Below are 14,302 nucleotides of genomic sequence, written 5' to 3' on the forward strand. Positions count from 1 at the left end.
CCCGTTTTCCGCGACCAAAAAAAAGAAAAAAGTACCGTATATACTCGCATAATGATCGCACTTTTTTTTTTTTCAAAAAAATTGACGCCAACTTCGGGGTGCGATCATTACGCGGGGTAAATTTTCCGTGAAACAATATTCTGAGCACCGAAAACGCAAAGAAGTCGCTAATCTGAATTCTTACGATAGCTATCATGAACATAACCAAAAATAAAAGTAGAGTAAGGCTTACCTTTGTAATAAAATGCACGCATTATGCAGGAGCTACATGCATGGAACACTGCCCTTTTATTTTTGAACTCTCTGACTCCCTAACGTTCATTCTGAGTCCGAAGCGTCACTGGCGTCAGTGTCATCGCCGCACGATTCCCTGTCGGAATCGGCAGTGTCTTCACTGTCCCACAGACGGTCATCTTCTGTCCCGTCGAGCTCGTTGGAAATGCCAGTCTTCTTAAAGCTCTTGACGACCACCTCGTCGGAAATGGTACTCCACGCTTCGAGAATCCATGAGCAGAGGACTTCCACGGAGGGTCTCCTGATTTTGCCACTTGGCGTGAAATCGTGGTCGCCCGCCGCCATCCACTCTGCGTACAGCCTCCGGACGTTGTCCTTGAACGGTTTGTTCAGTGACAGTTCCAGAGGCTGTAGCAGCGAAGTTAGACCCCCAGGGATCACTGCGATTTCCGTGCGCCGCTCCTTCAGCTCGGTACGGACACTGTCAACGAGATGGCCCCGAAAGCTGTCCAGCACAAGAAGTGAAGGAAGCAGAAGCGCTCCTGCTCTTCGCCCCCAAACCGTCTTGATCCAATCGACCATGAGGTCTGCCGTCATCCACCCTTTTGCTTGAGCGCGGATGTGGATGCCACGGGGAAAGTTTCCCTTCGGAATTATTTTCCGCTTCAGAATCACATACGGCGGCAGCTTCCGCCCGTCTGCCGTCACTGCGAGCATCACGGTGCACCGCTGCTTCTCTGCACCACACGTTTTCACGAGCACACTTCGAGCACCTTTCTCGTTCACAGTAGTGCTTCGAGGCATGTCAAACGTCAAACCAAACGTCGACCAAACGGCGTTTGGTCGGCGTTGCCTATCTGTGACAGCAGGAAACCGTTCTTCTGGCGTATCCTCGTGACGAACCTGTGAAAATCGATCACTTTGTCTTCGTACGCGGATGGAAGTCGCTGGCACAACGACGTCCGCCGCCTCAGCGGCAGTCCATTCCGCCGCATGAAGCGTGTCGTCCAGCCGGAACTGGCGCGGAAGTCCTTTGTGGCTAGTCCCAGCCTCCGGGAAACTGTGCGCACCTGCGTCCGTACCATGTCTAACGACACGGCACAACCGTCTTTGCGCATGTCCCTCACGTATTCGAGGACTGCCTTTTCGATGTCAGGGAACTTGCCCGTTTTGGGTCCGCGGAAAGCCCGGCGCGTGCTGTTCGTAGCCATGAGCTTCTCGCGCTGTTTTTTCCAATATCGGATCCGGATTTCGTCGACGCTGAAATGTCTGCTGGCAGCGCGGTTTCCGTGCTCTAGCGCGTAATCAAGCGCCTTCAGCTTGAACACGGCAGTAAAGCTCGCATACCGCCCCATGGTGAAACGGTGCTTCAACAGACGATCACAAAGCACAGCCAAAAAAACGTGGTGTCGAGTGACGCCGTGATGAGCGACTGGGATGGCGGTGACACGGCTTTTTCATGAATTATGGGAATGCGTCGGCAGCTTGTTGCTGCGGGATGACAACAGGTCGACCAACAGGCGGCCGCCGCTGTAACAGTGCGGGATAGCAAAACAAACATGGCGGCCCACAGAGCGAAGCGACCGCATTTTTTTTTTCTTCTTTTCGTCAGTCACGGTGGTTGTGAGTACGTCACGCGCGTCAAAACAGTCTCTTCTGTCTAAATAAGGAATGCTTTCATTTAAATCAGTAAATTGACAGCATTAGCGTAGTGATGCCTGCTTTCAGATCACAGAAAGATGGGTGCGTTCAGCTGCCACAGACATAAAACACATGGCGGGCATTCAGTGAAAACTGCGGCATTTGCCTTTACTGCAATCCTTGTGGTAGCCTCGATGCTCACCGGAGCCGAAGACTACCGCGGGTTCAGGCTTAGCGAGCCACAGGGCCGCGTCTACCGTCGCCTGCTTACGTTTAGCGCACCGCTCCACACGCGCTCAGCTAGCAAAGGCGTTGAGCGCCGCGCGGCATAAACACAGTGTTCGATCAAATACAACACACAAACACTTTATTTGCCTCTCGGCGGCACCCCAAACACACAGTACACGTCTGCTCCCGGGCACGAGGAAGCAAAAGGGCTTCCCGACGCGGACGATACACCAAGGGGTTCCGCGAAGCACGACGCAGCTCGCAATGGCGAGCTTTGACACGCCGCTCGGGAAAAGGTCCCTCGCGGCTATGCTGCGCACCCTCGCAATGACCACTGGGCCTGGTCGCGAGGGTTAGGGCAATCTCCGTACGCGTGGGCCTCCGGCAAGTGCGACTCGGCGTGGTACGACCGCGCACGAGCACTAGGCACCGCTCTCTGGCTTAGCGTACGAACCGGAGCTAACACTGAGGTAAACACGCCTGCAAGGATGCCGAGGCACCCAGGCAGGCTACAGTCCAGCGATTCCCAAAGGGGACGTTGGACAGGAAAGAAATACGTGCTTACCCAGCGGCGTCCGAGGAGAGAGAGCGTTCGTCCCGGCCTGCCCGCGCGTCAGTCGCCGAATTTCGCGGCTCTCCCGACCGCGCGCAGCGCCACCACGAGTGTCGGCGCGTAGCGCAAAATAGCGCCACTTGCCGTCGCGGGAGAACGGGAGAGGGAAAGGATTTGAAATGCCCGCGCAGTGGCTTCGGGCGCGCCTCGGATCCCCACATCCTCCTCTCCTTAAATCACCCTATACCGGTCTGCAAAGGCAGCCGGTCGTCGCCCATGCATGCAAAGGCGTTATGCAATGAGCAACAGCTAACCTCAGCCCAGGCCCACAACTGCTGCTAATTACTCTACAAATAAAAAATGAAAAAAAAGAAATAATAACACAATACACTTGAAATACACTATACTATACAATATGATGCTACGGAAGGGGGTAAAAGAAATTAAGGCGAGTGTTCGTGATGCTCACACGGGAGAGCGTCCACGGCGCGGAGGGGAGGCGGTGCGTAATGTTGCTGGCCAGAGTGCGAGGCAAGAGGCCTGTTTGATGTCCGCATGCCCGGAACGGGCTCACCTTCGTCTCGTCGATCTAGTCGACGACAGACCCGCGAGTCCGACGAACGCCGCTTCGGTGGTGGTTCAGAGGTCCCGAATTCCAGGCTGGATGACCAAAGACCGCGCTGGGACGGCCGGTCCTTCTGCTGTAATCCTGCAAGGCGTCCGGGCGTCGGCAGAGAGCCGGGCGCAGCTGCCATGTCAGCTAGCCCCGCGCAGCAGCCGTGAGGCAAACGGCAGCAAGGCTTCGCGGCGACGGCCGAGACGAGGACACAGCCGGGCGGTCCGCCTAACGTCAGCGGGTCCCCGAACACCTCCAGGGTCCACGGCGACGGGGTGAAGGTGGTTTCCTATGGTGTCGTCACCACGCCGCACACTTCCAGGGCACGCACAGATCCACCACGCACGTACACACACACGCACACACAGCTCCCATGACGGGCTCCTGCTGAAATACATAGCCACCGATGAGGAGTCTGTGGACCCGTTTAAGGTGGTTATGCCCAAAAGTCTGAGAGCCGCACTGTTGCGATCCTCTCACGACGAACCCATGGCCGGTCACCTGAGTGGCTCCAAAGTTTTTGCAAAACTGAGCAAGACTGTGACCTGGCTTGGCATGAAGCGTGACATTTTCCGCTATTGCCGTTCCTGCCATGTCTGTCAAGCGGTGAAATCAAGGGGTGGCAAGCCGCCCGGCCTGATGAAACTTACGAATATTGCTACATGTAGGCTGCCGGAATCCATATTGTCGACGCGCGTGTGCGCCCGACGAAGAGGACGAAGGTCGTTAGCTGCTCGAGCTCGGAGCCGGATTGCTCAGCGCTGCAGCCGTTCTTGAAAATATATCTTGTGAATAGCGACTTGTAAAAGCGACTGTCACTCACGTAACATATTTGGTGGAGGTGGAACGTTCCCCGTCCTCATCACGCAGCTCCGCAGTGGCCGCGTCATCCAGCCTCTCGCCATGGCTTCCAATGACAACCCTTCCCCATCTCCATCTGCGGCTCCTACGACAACCTTTGTTGCGGTCCCCACCCCCCGCGATCCTGGGACATTCTCTGCGCAACCTGGCCTCGACGTCGACTACTGGCTTCGCCTGTATGAACGGGTCAGTCAAACTCACCGGTGGGACCCTACCATGATGCTCGCTAATGTTCTCTTCTACTTGGACGGAACCCCGCGCATCTGGTACGAAACACATGAGACCGAGCTCACCAGCTGGGACACGTTCAAGGAGAAGCTACGTGACATCTTTGGGAACCCGACCGGATCGCCACGCAGCTGCACGACAAGAGCTCGCTACCCGTGTCCAGTCACCTACTGAGTCATATGTCTCATACATACAAGAAGTGCTTGCTCTTTGCCGGAAAGCGGACGAGGCAATGCCCGAAGCTGACAAAGTGGGTCACGTTTTGAAAGGCATCGCGGACGACGCTTTCCATTTGCTGGTCTACACCAACGTCTCGACTATCGACCGCATCATTCAAGAATGCCGCCGTTTCGAAACGGCCAAAAGCCGTCGTGTGCACCCTCAATTTTCTCGGTTGCCAAACACGGCTGCCACGTCCACCTGCTCCGATTCCGCCGCTACACCGCCCTTTGAGCAGAGTGTAACGCGTATCGTTCGACGGGAACTTGAAGCGGCAAGTCCAGCGCCGTTCCAGCCCTCTCCATTCGACCATGCCACTATACAACCAACCCCCGCGGTCTCCGTTATTCAGGCGGTCGTACGACAAGAATTCGCCAACCTCGGGTTCCCTGTCGCCTGCCCCGTCTCTCGCCCCTCGTCCCGACCAATGCCCATGAATGCACCTCGAAGTGACCCATTCGTTCCTCCACGATCTCGCAACCCAGCGGAATGGCGTACTCCCGACGACAGACCCATCTGCTTCCGGTGCCACCGCGTTGGTCATGTATCCCGCTACTGCCGCGCCACTTGGACGCCGCCATATAGGACCCAATTTTTCTCGCCTTCCCGCCCATATGAAGATCTTCGCCGGTATTCGCCCAGCCGTACAGACCCTACTGGTGACACACCTAACAGCCGCCCTCCTGCTCGTTCACCGTCCCCTCAACGCCGTCGTTCCCCGTCGCCCCAACCCCGCCGCCACCCCTCGCCGCCCAACTTTGCATCGTACCCGACGGAAAACTAGATCGTGCAGCTCCTGGAGGTAGTGCTGCATCATCTCCTTCTGAACCAAATCCTCCGTTGACGCTTCCTACGAACAAGAACCTCATCGATGTGCATGTGGACGGTATTTCTTTGACGGCTCTAGTCGATACTGGAGCTCACGTGTCCATAATCAGTGCTCGTCTTTGTCGCCGACTGAAAAAAGTCCTCACACCTGCTACTACAAAAGCTGTACGCGTCGCCGATGGCGGAACTGTTCCTGTCACTGGAATGTGTACAGCTCGCATAAGCATAGCCGACCGTTACGTTCCTGTCCTCTTCACGGTGCTCCATAATTGTCCTCATGACCTCATCCTAGGGATGGACTTCCTGTCGACCCATTCTGCCCTGATAGACTGTTCCGCTGGTACTCTTTGCTTGGACCTTCCTCTTCAGCCAGATATTCACCCCGACCTCCCACACAGCCTCTGCACCTCAGATTTCATCCGCCTACCGCCTAAAGCCCTAACATTCGCCGAATTCACAACGACTTCATCCGTGTTGGATGGGCACTACGTCGTCACGCCGATTACTGATGTACTTCTGGCACGTGACATCACTGTGCCTCACTGCGTCATAACTATAGCCGCTAACCGGGTACATCTCCCCGTCATAAATTTCGGCTTCACGAAGCAAGTCCTCCCTCAAGGCATCTGAATCGCCACGTTGCGGTCCTTAGCCGATGACCACGTCACCTCTTTTGCAGCAGACGTATGCTCCAATATTCCTTGTCGCCCACCCGATACCACAAGCCTCGACATGGCATTACGCCCCATGATTGCCCCAGACCTCCCCCCAGCGCAATCAGCCGCCCTCATCCGCCTTTTGGCTTCTTACCGCGAGATCTTTGACCTTGACAATCGACCACTCGGCCAAACTTCTCTTGTGCAGCACCGTATCAACACAGGTGATGCTGTTCCCATTCACCGTCGACCGTATCGGGTGTCCGTATCGGAGCGCCAGATTATTCAAGAAGAAGTAAACAAGATGTTAGCTAAAGGCATTATTGAGCCCTCATCGAGCCCTTGGGCGTCACCCGTCGTCCTGGTTAAAAAGAAAGACAACACGTGGCGTTTCTGCATCGATTACCGGCATCTAAATCGAATTACGAAAAAGGACGTGTATCCTTTGCCCCGCATTGATGACGCTCTCGATTGTCTCCATGGCGCACGCTACTTTTCATCCATAGACCTTCGCTCCGGTTATTGGCAGATTGCCGTGGACGAGAAAGACCAAGAAAAGACCGCCTTCGTCACTCCCGATGGCCTGTACCAATTCAAGGTTATGCCCTTCGGTCTATGCAACGCCCCAGCCACGTTCGAGCGCATGATGGACTCTCTGCTACAAGGGTTCAAATGGTCAACATGCCTTTGTTACCTAGACGACGTCCTCGTATTTCACCTACATTTGAGACCCACCTTGAGCGTCTGTCGGCTATTCTCGACGTCTTCCGCAATGCTGGCCTCCAGTTGAACTCGTCGAAATGTCACTTCGGCCGCCAACAGATTACAGTGTTGGGCCACCTCGTTGATGCTTCTGGTGTGCGGCCGGACCCTGAGAAAATTCGTGCCGTCACCAGTTTCCCAGTACCCAAATCCGCCAAAGATGTTCGGAGTTTTGTGGGACTCTGTTCCTATTTCCGGCGGTTCGTGAAGGACTTTGCAGCAATCGCTCGACCACTTACTGATCTTCTAAAGAAAGACGTCCCATTTTCGTGGGGGTCCACTCAAGCTGCCGCCTTCTCTCACCTCATCACAATTTTGACGACGCCACCTATATTGGCCCACTTTGACCCATCCGCCCCGACTGAGGTCCGAACTGATGCCAGTGGTCACGGGATCGGAGCCGTCCTCGCCCAACGTCAGCAGGGACACGACCGCGTTATCGCCTACGCTAGTCGCCTCCTTACACCTGCGGAGCGCAACTATTCGATCACCGAAAGAGAATGCCTTGCTCTTGTCTGGGCGGTCTCCAAGTTCCGTCCATATTTATATGGCACTCACTTCTCCGTAGTCACCGACCACCACGCGCTCTGCTGGCTTTCATCATTAAGGGATCCCACAGGTCGACTTGGTCGCTGGGCTCTGCGACTGCAAGAGTACACTTTTGCAGTGACGTACAAGTCTGGACGCCTGCATCAGGACGCCGACTGCCTATCTCGCTATCCGGTTGGCGAGTCGCGCACCGTCCCTGACACCGACGCTTGCGTGTGCACCGTTTCCCAACTGACCCACATAGCCGACGAGCAACGCCGTGATGCATCCTTACGGGCTATCATCGAGTGCCTCGAAGCCTCACCTTCGGACCGATCTCATCGCTCGTTCGTACTCCAGAATGGTACGCTATACCGCCACAACTTTCATCCAGACGGACTATCCCTGCTGCTTGTTGTACCCAAACACCTCCGCTCCGCTGTACTCCACGAACTTCACGACGTTCCAACTGCCGGTCACCTTGGTGTGTCCCGCACATACGACCGAATCCGCCGTCGCTTCTATTGGCCAGGTCTCGCACGCTCCGTCAGACGATACGTCGCGGCGTGTGAGAAATGTCAACGCCGCAAAACACCATCGACGCTTCCGGCTGGGTGCCTTCAACCCCTCGACATTTCGTCCGAACCCTTCTTTCGCGTCGGCTTGGACCTACTCGGCCCTTTTCCCCTGTCTTCTGCTGGCAACAGGTGGATAGCTGTGGCCACAGACTACGCCACACGCTACGCCATCACACGAGCTCTTCCAACAAGCTGCGCCACAGATGTCGCCGATTTTCTTCTTCGCGACGTGATCTTGCAACACGGTGCTCCACGCCAGCTGCTCACGGACCGTGGCCGCACATTTCTATCGAGAGTCATAGCGGACATCCTGCGTTCATGTGAAACGCGGCATAAGCTCACTACGTCGTACCATCCGCAAACGAATGGCCTCACGGAGCGTCTGAACCGAACCCTAACCGACATGCTTTCAAAGTATGTTTCCTCAGACCACTCCGACTGGGACCTTGCTCTACCGTACGTGACATTTGCCTACAATTCCTCGCGCCATGACACGGCTGGTTACTCCCCATTTTTCCTGCTGTTCGGCCGCGAACCCACATTGCCCCTTGATACAGTCATTCCGTTGCCAGCAGCTCCGACCACTGAATACGCCCTGGACGCTATCAGCCGGCCGCTCATGCACGCGAAGCCGCTCGTACTCGCCTTCTGACCTCCCACGAGAACCAACGCCGTCGGTATGATCAACGACACCGCGACGTACACTTTTCGCCCGGTTCTTTGGTTCTGCTGTGGTCTCCGACCCGGCACGTTGGCTTGTCCGACAAACTGCTCTCTCGGTACACAGGGCCATACCGAGTGCTTCGTGCGGTGACTCCCGTCACCTATGAAATCGCTCCTGCTGACTCGTCGTCTTCATCCACCCCGCATGCCAGCGACATCGTACACGTCGCACGCCTGAAGCAGTACCACTCGCCCAATGACGTTGACGCCTAGATGCGCCGAGACGGCGCCTTTGCGCCGGGGGTTATGCTACATGTAGGCTGCCGGAATCCATATTGTCGACGCGCGTGTGCGCCCGACGAAGAGGACGAAGGTCGTTAGCTGCTCGAGCTCGGAGCCGGATTGCTCAGCGCTGCAGCCGTTCTTGAAAATATATCTTGTGAATAGCGACTTGTAAAAGCGACTGTCACTCACGTAACAATATGTTTGGTGCGTGCAGTTCACTTGGCGAGTTTGGAAGAGTTATTAACGCAACATTCGACAGATGATAAACGCGATGATCATCGGCTAGACTTGGCACACGACATATCGATGCGGCAAGTTCGGGGTGCGATCATTACGCGGGGAAAAAGAAAAATCGAATTTAGACGACAAAATTTAGGGGTGCGATCATTACGCGAGTGCGATCATTACGCGAGTGCGATCATTACGCGAGTAAATACGGTAATACATCGATTGTAACGCACACCCATTTTTCGTGAGAGAAAAGCACAAAAAAGTCCGTAGGAGTCAAACTTCGTACATTCAGAAGAACAAGTATTTGGGTTTTAAAGAACTAATGTTTCAAAAAAGTAAAATACAAAGTCAAAAAGCAGGCCTCGCCGCTAAAATTGTCGCCACTACGGCGGCGATACGAGTCGCATAATGGATCAATCCTCGTCGCTGTCGGACAACTCCTTGTCGCTGTCAACACTCTTCGATTTCGGGAAACCGGCCCTGCTTTGGTCCACTGAAACCCTTTCGTGAAGCTTTGCTGTAAAAAATCTGCGTCTGTTTGCGCCAGTCTCGCACGCACGTTTCGGGAACTCCGAACGACCGCGATGCGGCCCGATTTCCGTCCGTCTCTCTGCACATGTAATAACTGTTCTTTTAAATGCGGCATCGTGGTACACTCGTCGAGTATTTGGAGTCGGCACTTCCATGCTGTCGATGCGAACGCAGAACGGGATGACAATCTCCTCAGCACACGTACGAACTGAAAAAATGACAGAAATGGCAAAGGCGCGTAGGAGGCGGCTATTTTGAAATGTCGATGGCAATACGATAACCGAGTTTCTTTTTTTTTCGGTACTCGATTCTAACGCGCATGCGATTTTTGGACTCGTTTTCCTGGAAAAAAGGTGCGCGTTAGATTCGAGTAAATACGGTAGGCGCGCACTGCAGAGAGTGCGGGTGCGCCCCTCGATTTGAAAAAACCAACATCATCGCCAGGAATAATAAACAGGGAACTCGCGAGATAATAGAGGCTTTTCACATTCATAACAGCAACTCATGTATCAGCGTTCCGTCCATCGCCCTGCAGCAAAAAGAAATTTCGTATTTGAGCAGGCAAGCGTGATAGAACCCTGCATGTTTTTTATTACCTTTGCACGTTTTTTTTTTTGTGTGACCACATGCATGTATATGAGTGTGTCAACGTGAATAAGGATCAGTTGAGAGTCCGGCGCCTGTCCTCGGTGTATTTTTTGTTTGTATCTCGTATCTTTTGCGCCGAGTTTAATCATGATAACGAATCCAGGTATAGTGAATTTTTTATTATGACAAAGTAAAAGGAATTGTATTGCCATTGACAGTGTTACGAATATACAGTGGAATCTCATTAGACCCAGATAAGCCATAGTTTCTATTTAAACGTAGTTAAGATGAATCCCCGAGCTTGTTTTCCTTTTAGTTAATGCATTGATTACCATCTTTTCCTTTAAGTTAATGCATTTGTTACCCACTAAGCCGTAACGGTACATCGTGTGCATGTCAGCTAATGTGTACTATTCACTTGTTGAATGCCTATCATAGTCCTTGGTTGCAGTCTCGTGCTCCTATGGTCAACTGATTATGTATGGACTTCGCAAGATTCCAGGTACAGTAGAACCTCGTTGATAAGTTTCCGAAAAAAAAAGAAAAATAAATGTACTGTCCGGGAAAGCTTATACAGTCGATCCCGGATATATCGAACTCGGATATATCGAACTATTGGCTATATCGAACAGTTGAGAAATCCCCTTGAATTTCCCATGCAAAAGTATGGGGTTGGTGTGCACGTATATCGAACTCCCGCACAGCGAAACATCCGCTATATCGAACGCTGCCCCGCGCCGAAGCCCAGAAAGTGCATTTTTCCTAACAACTATTGATCATTTTTCGGCCGCGTTCTTATAAGTTGCAATCCCCCGTCGCGCGCAGGTGACGAAATTGCGTTGCTCTAGTTCGTTGCGCAGCGCTTGTCAGTTCACCGGTATATTTGACGCGCGGTCCGCAGGTTTTAACGCATGGGCTAGTGTTTTTCAAAGAGGCTGATTGCCGAGGGCACCAAAATGAGAATTCGAAGCGACTTCGCAGTCTTGTTGTAATGTTTGCATTCCCTTCCCTTTCTCTTCGCGCACGATGGCATGCGGGCCCACAAATCATGGCCTTCAAGATCCGCAACCTCATGACGTATTTTTAGTTTTCGGTTTTAAAACGCCAATCTCAGAGGCTACGCTTTTTTTTTTTTCGCATTTCTCGCGAAAGTAGCGGCTGCCTTCTGCAAAGCCACAAGTGCCATCGGTATCGCCAACATGTCGACGGTGGAGAAATGTTTCTTCGTGCAGCGGTGCAGCGTTGTCTCTTGCAGAACGTGTACTGTGTGTACTTCGCGCTTTGTTCTTGATAAATCGTTATTCAGGAGGCGAACTAAATATTGTCCCACTCGTAGCGATAAAAATGATGACCGGTGCTTGAAACAGCATCAAGTAAAGCACCGTCGTGCACTGTTTCCTTACGGGCCTTGGTGCCAGGTGACGACTTGAGGCGCGTCATGACCGCCGACTACGGCGTACGGTGCGTGAGTGAATTTTGCGACTTAGCGTCTCCGGGCTCCGTATCGGACGGGAGCACAGCGAGTGACTTCATCGGTGCAGATAACGACGTAGCTGTTTCTGACTGCATCAATGCCGAGATCATAGCTTATGTTGCCGGTGCTGCGGAAATGGACCCGTGCGGTTTGAAGATGCCAGCCGCTGCTGCCATCGCTAAACCCTTTACCGCGCTACAGAGCTCGCATCAGCGTTCAGCGTCGATCACCGCTGTTGTGGTGGAAGGTGCTGAATTTACTTATTTGGAAAGCTTATATAATATTGACGATGACTTGATGAATTCACGGCGCGCAAGAAACAAGACAAGTTGACAGACTTTTTTCGTGTGAAATAAAGTGCTCTAACTTGCAAAAGAAGTTCTCGCCTTGTTCTTTAGCATATGTGAGCGAATAGTCATGTTCGCGCTTTTTACGATTTCAGAAAACTGTGTCGAGGCCTGCAGTGCTTTAATTAAAGCCTTAAATACGCATATTTCGTATTTCGAATTATCGATATATCGAACTATTTCGCGATCCCCTTCGAATTCGATATATCCGGGGTCAACTGTAATCCGAATACAGTAAAAATTCAGGCTGACAAGACCGTTTTGAGGTGCAGGGGCAAAAAACATTTATTTTTCAAGAAACATAGAGGGGCTCTTCGATTTTCGAACTTCACAGGAAACAATGTCGTGGTCACATGTGTTGAAATCCAGAGACACCCGAAGATGCCTGAAGATAGCAAAATCGAACGATGGGACAGCCAGCGTAAACGTAAACAGACGCTACCGCCGTGGCAGCAAATGAAACTTTGTCCCGCATGAGCGTCTGTTCTTTCTGCATGGCCCGCTTGGAAATACGTGGGTAGGTTTGCCGAAGAGCTGAAGCAATATTCTCAAGCATACGCAGCTGGGATACGATCTCGTATGTTCGCAAGATCAAGTGACTCGCCTCATCCATAAACAAAACTGCCGTGCCGCTAACGGCTTAGCAAGTTGAACTCTGTGCAGTGCATGCAAGAATCGAGGCACAACACGATGCAAAATCTCGCCGCGAAAGTGGTAGTCCCCAAAAGAGACAGCTGCTCGTGGCTATCGCATACTACGTCACGCACACGTGCTGATCAGTTAGCGTTCTCTTTTAACTTGAGACATGTGGCGGTATGTTCGGCGCCACTCGTAATCTCACCATCTCGCGTGGCGAAACGGGCTTTAGAACCTAACACCCGTCATAATGGCAACCGAAGGTGAAGTCCCCAAGTGCCCGTACTGTGATCCGTCGGGTCCTTAAAATGATGGCAGCGAGTGCGCATCGTCTCTTTTTGGCGACTGATAGCCAGAAACCTTCCAGAAATCTTCCCGAACAAATTTGTCCTGGCAGGCTCTGGTGACGGGCAGGTAGGCGGAACTGTCCAGCCAGACAAAAATGTCAGGAAGTGTGCCGTGCGGTGGGCAGAAAATGATTGCGCTCTGGGAGAAAAGCGTGGCAGAAATGATGTCTTATCGGCCATACGCACTGGGCACATGGCGGCACTACTATGGTTACGTGGTGCGGCGTGTTATGTAGCGATGATGGCAAGTGCACCATGTGCGCTTTCGTAGGTCTCGTAGCGAACCATGGTGGACTGGAGATGTTGGACAGCATCCATTCTTTTTGCCGCATTGTTAGCTCTGCAATGTTCCCCAGGCTGTTGTAGCCATGGGGTCTGAACAAAAGTGTGTGGAACAAGTACGTATCTACGTACCGTGCTGCAGATGAAGGGTTTGCAGTGCTCAATGAAATTGCAGAATGAAACCGCTGTGCTATAGAAAACACTTTTTTTCTTTTTTGAAAGCAGTTTGAAGATTTGTAGACCAGCGTGACCGCCTACTTCGGGTCGGTGTGTGGTTGACAGAGAGCTGAGGCAAAGGCTGAGGGTGCAATCAAGCAATTCGTAGAAGACATGAAGGGGGACGGTCTAGTAATTCAGAGAAGGCACAGAGGGGGGAAATTAGGCACAGCGGCGCTTCACAAGTACATGAGAGGTGCCTTTCTGCACACCTGAATGAGAGTTTTTGGCTGCAGAACGTATCATACGACTGCAGTTTGCCGTGGTGCTGAACGTTGCTGCCGAACAATCATATTTTCTTGGAACATATTAACCGGAACGCGTTAACATGTAGCTCTGTTGGGTTATTTTTAGTTTTGGCGATTGCGAGCGTAGGGGCCGTGAAATCATGCTAAGCGGAAACGTATCAACAAGGTTCTACGGTATACAACGGTATACATTGTATGCATATGCATAGCTCGAACTAGGCATCGCGGAACTAGTTCTAGTAGAACTCGTTGTTGGGCTAGTTGGTGCATTGCATCAAGGAATTAAACCAGCCGAAAACAGACGAACACAGGAAACGGTGAAGGAGACAGAAAAGCGGCTTTCCTGTCTCCTTCATTGTTTCCTGTGTTCGTCTGTTTTCGGCTGGTTTAATTCCTTGATGCGGAACTAGTTATTGGAACCATTGCGGAGCCCAGCTTCCTTAGGGCGGAAGCAGCAGAATTGCGCACAATGTGCAATATTTGTGCGATACAGTCAACTGCCAATTTTTCGTACGCCTGATT

The 14,302-nt window shown here is 52.5% G+C and overlaps 1 protein-coding gene across 1 annotated transcript in view; it reads left to right on the plus strand.

Moving 5' to 3' along the window:
* The window catches only part of LOC119402420 (staphylococcal nuclease domain-containing protein 1), a 143,847-nt gene that overhangs the window by 126,540 nt on the left and 3,005 nt on the right, over positions 1–14,302 (plus strand). The gene's annotated exons all lie outside the window — the stretch shown is intronic.

Source organism: Rhipicephalus sanguineus, chromosome 8, assembly GCF_013339695.2.
Source record: "Rhipicephalus sanguineus isolate Rsan-2018 chromosome 8, BIME_Rsan_1.4, whole genome shotgun sequence".
In the NCBI taxonomy this organism is placed as follows: domain Eukaryota; kingdom Metazoa; phylum Arthropoda; class Arachnida; order Ixodida; family Ixodidae; genus Rhipicephalus; species Rhipicephalus sanguineus.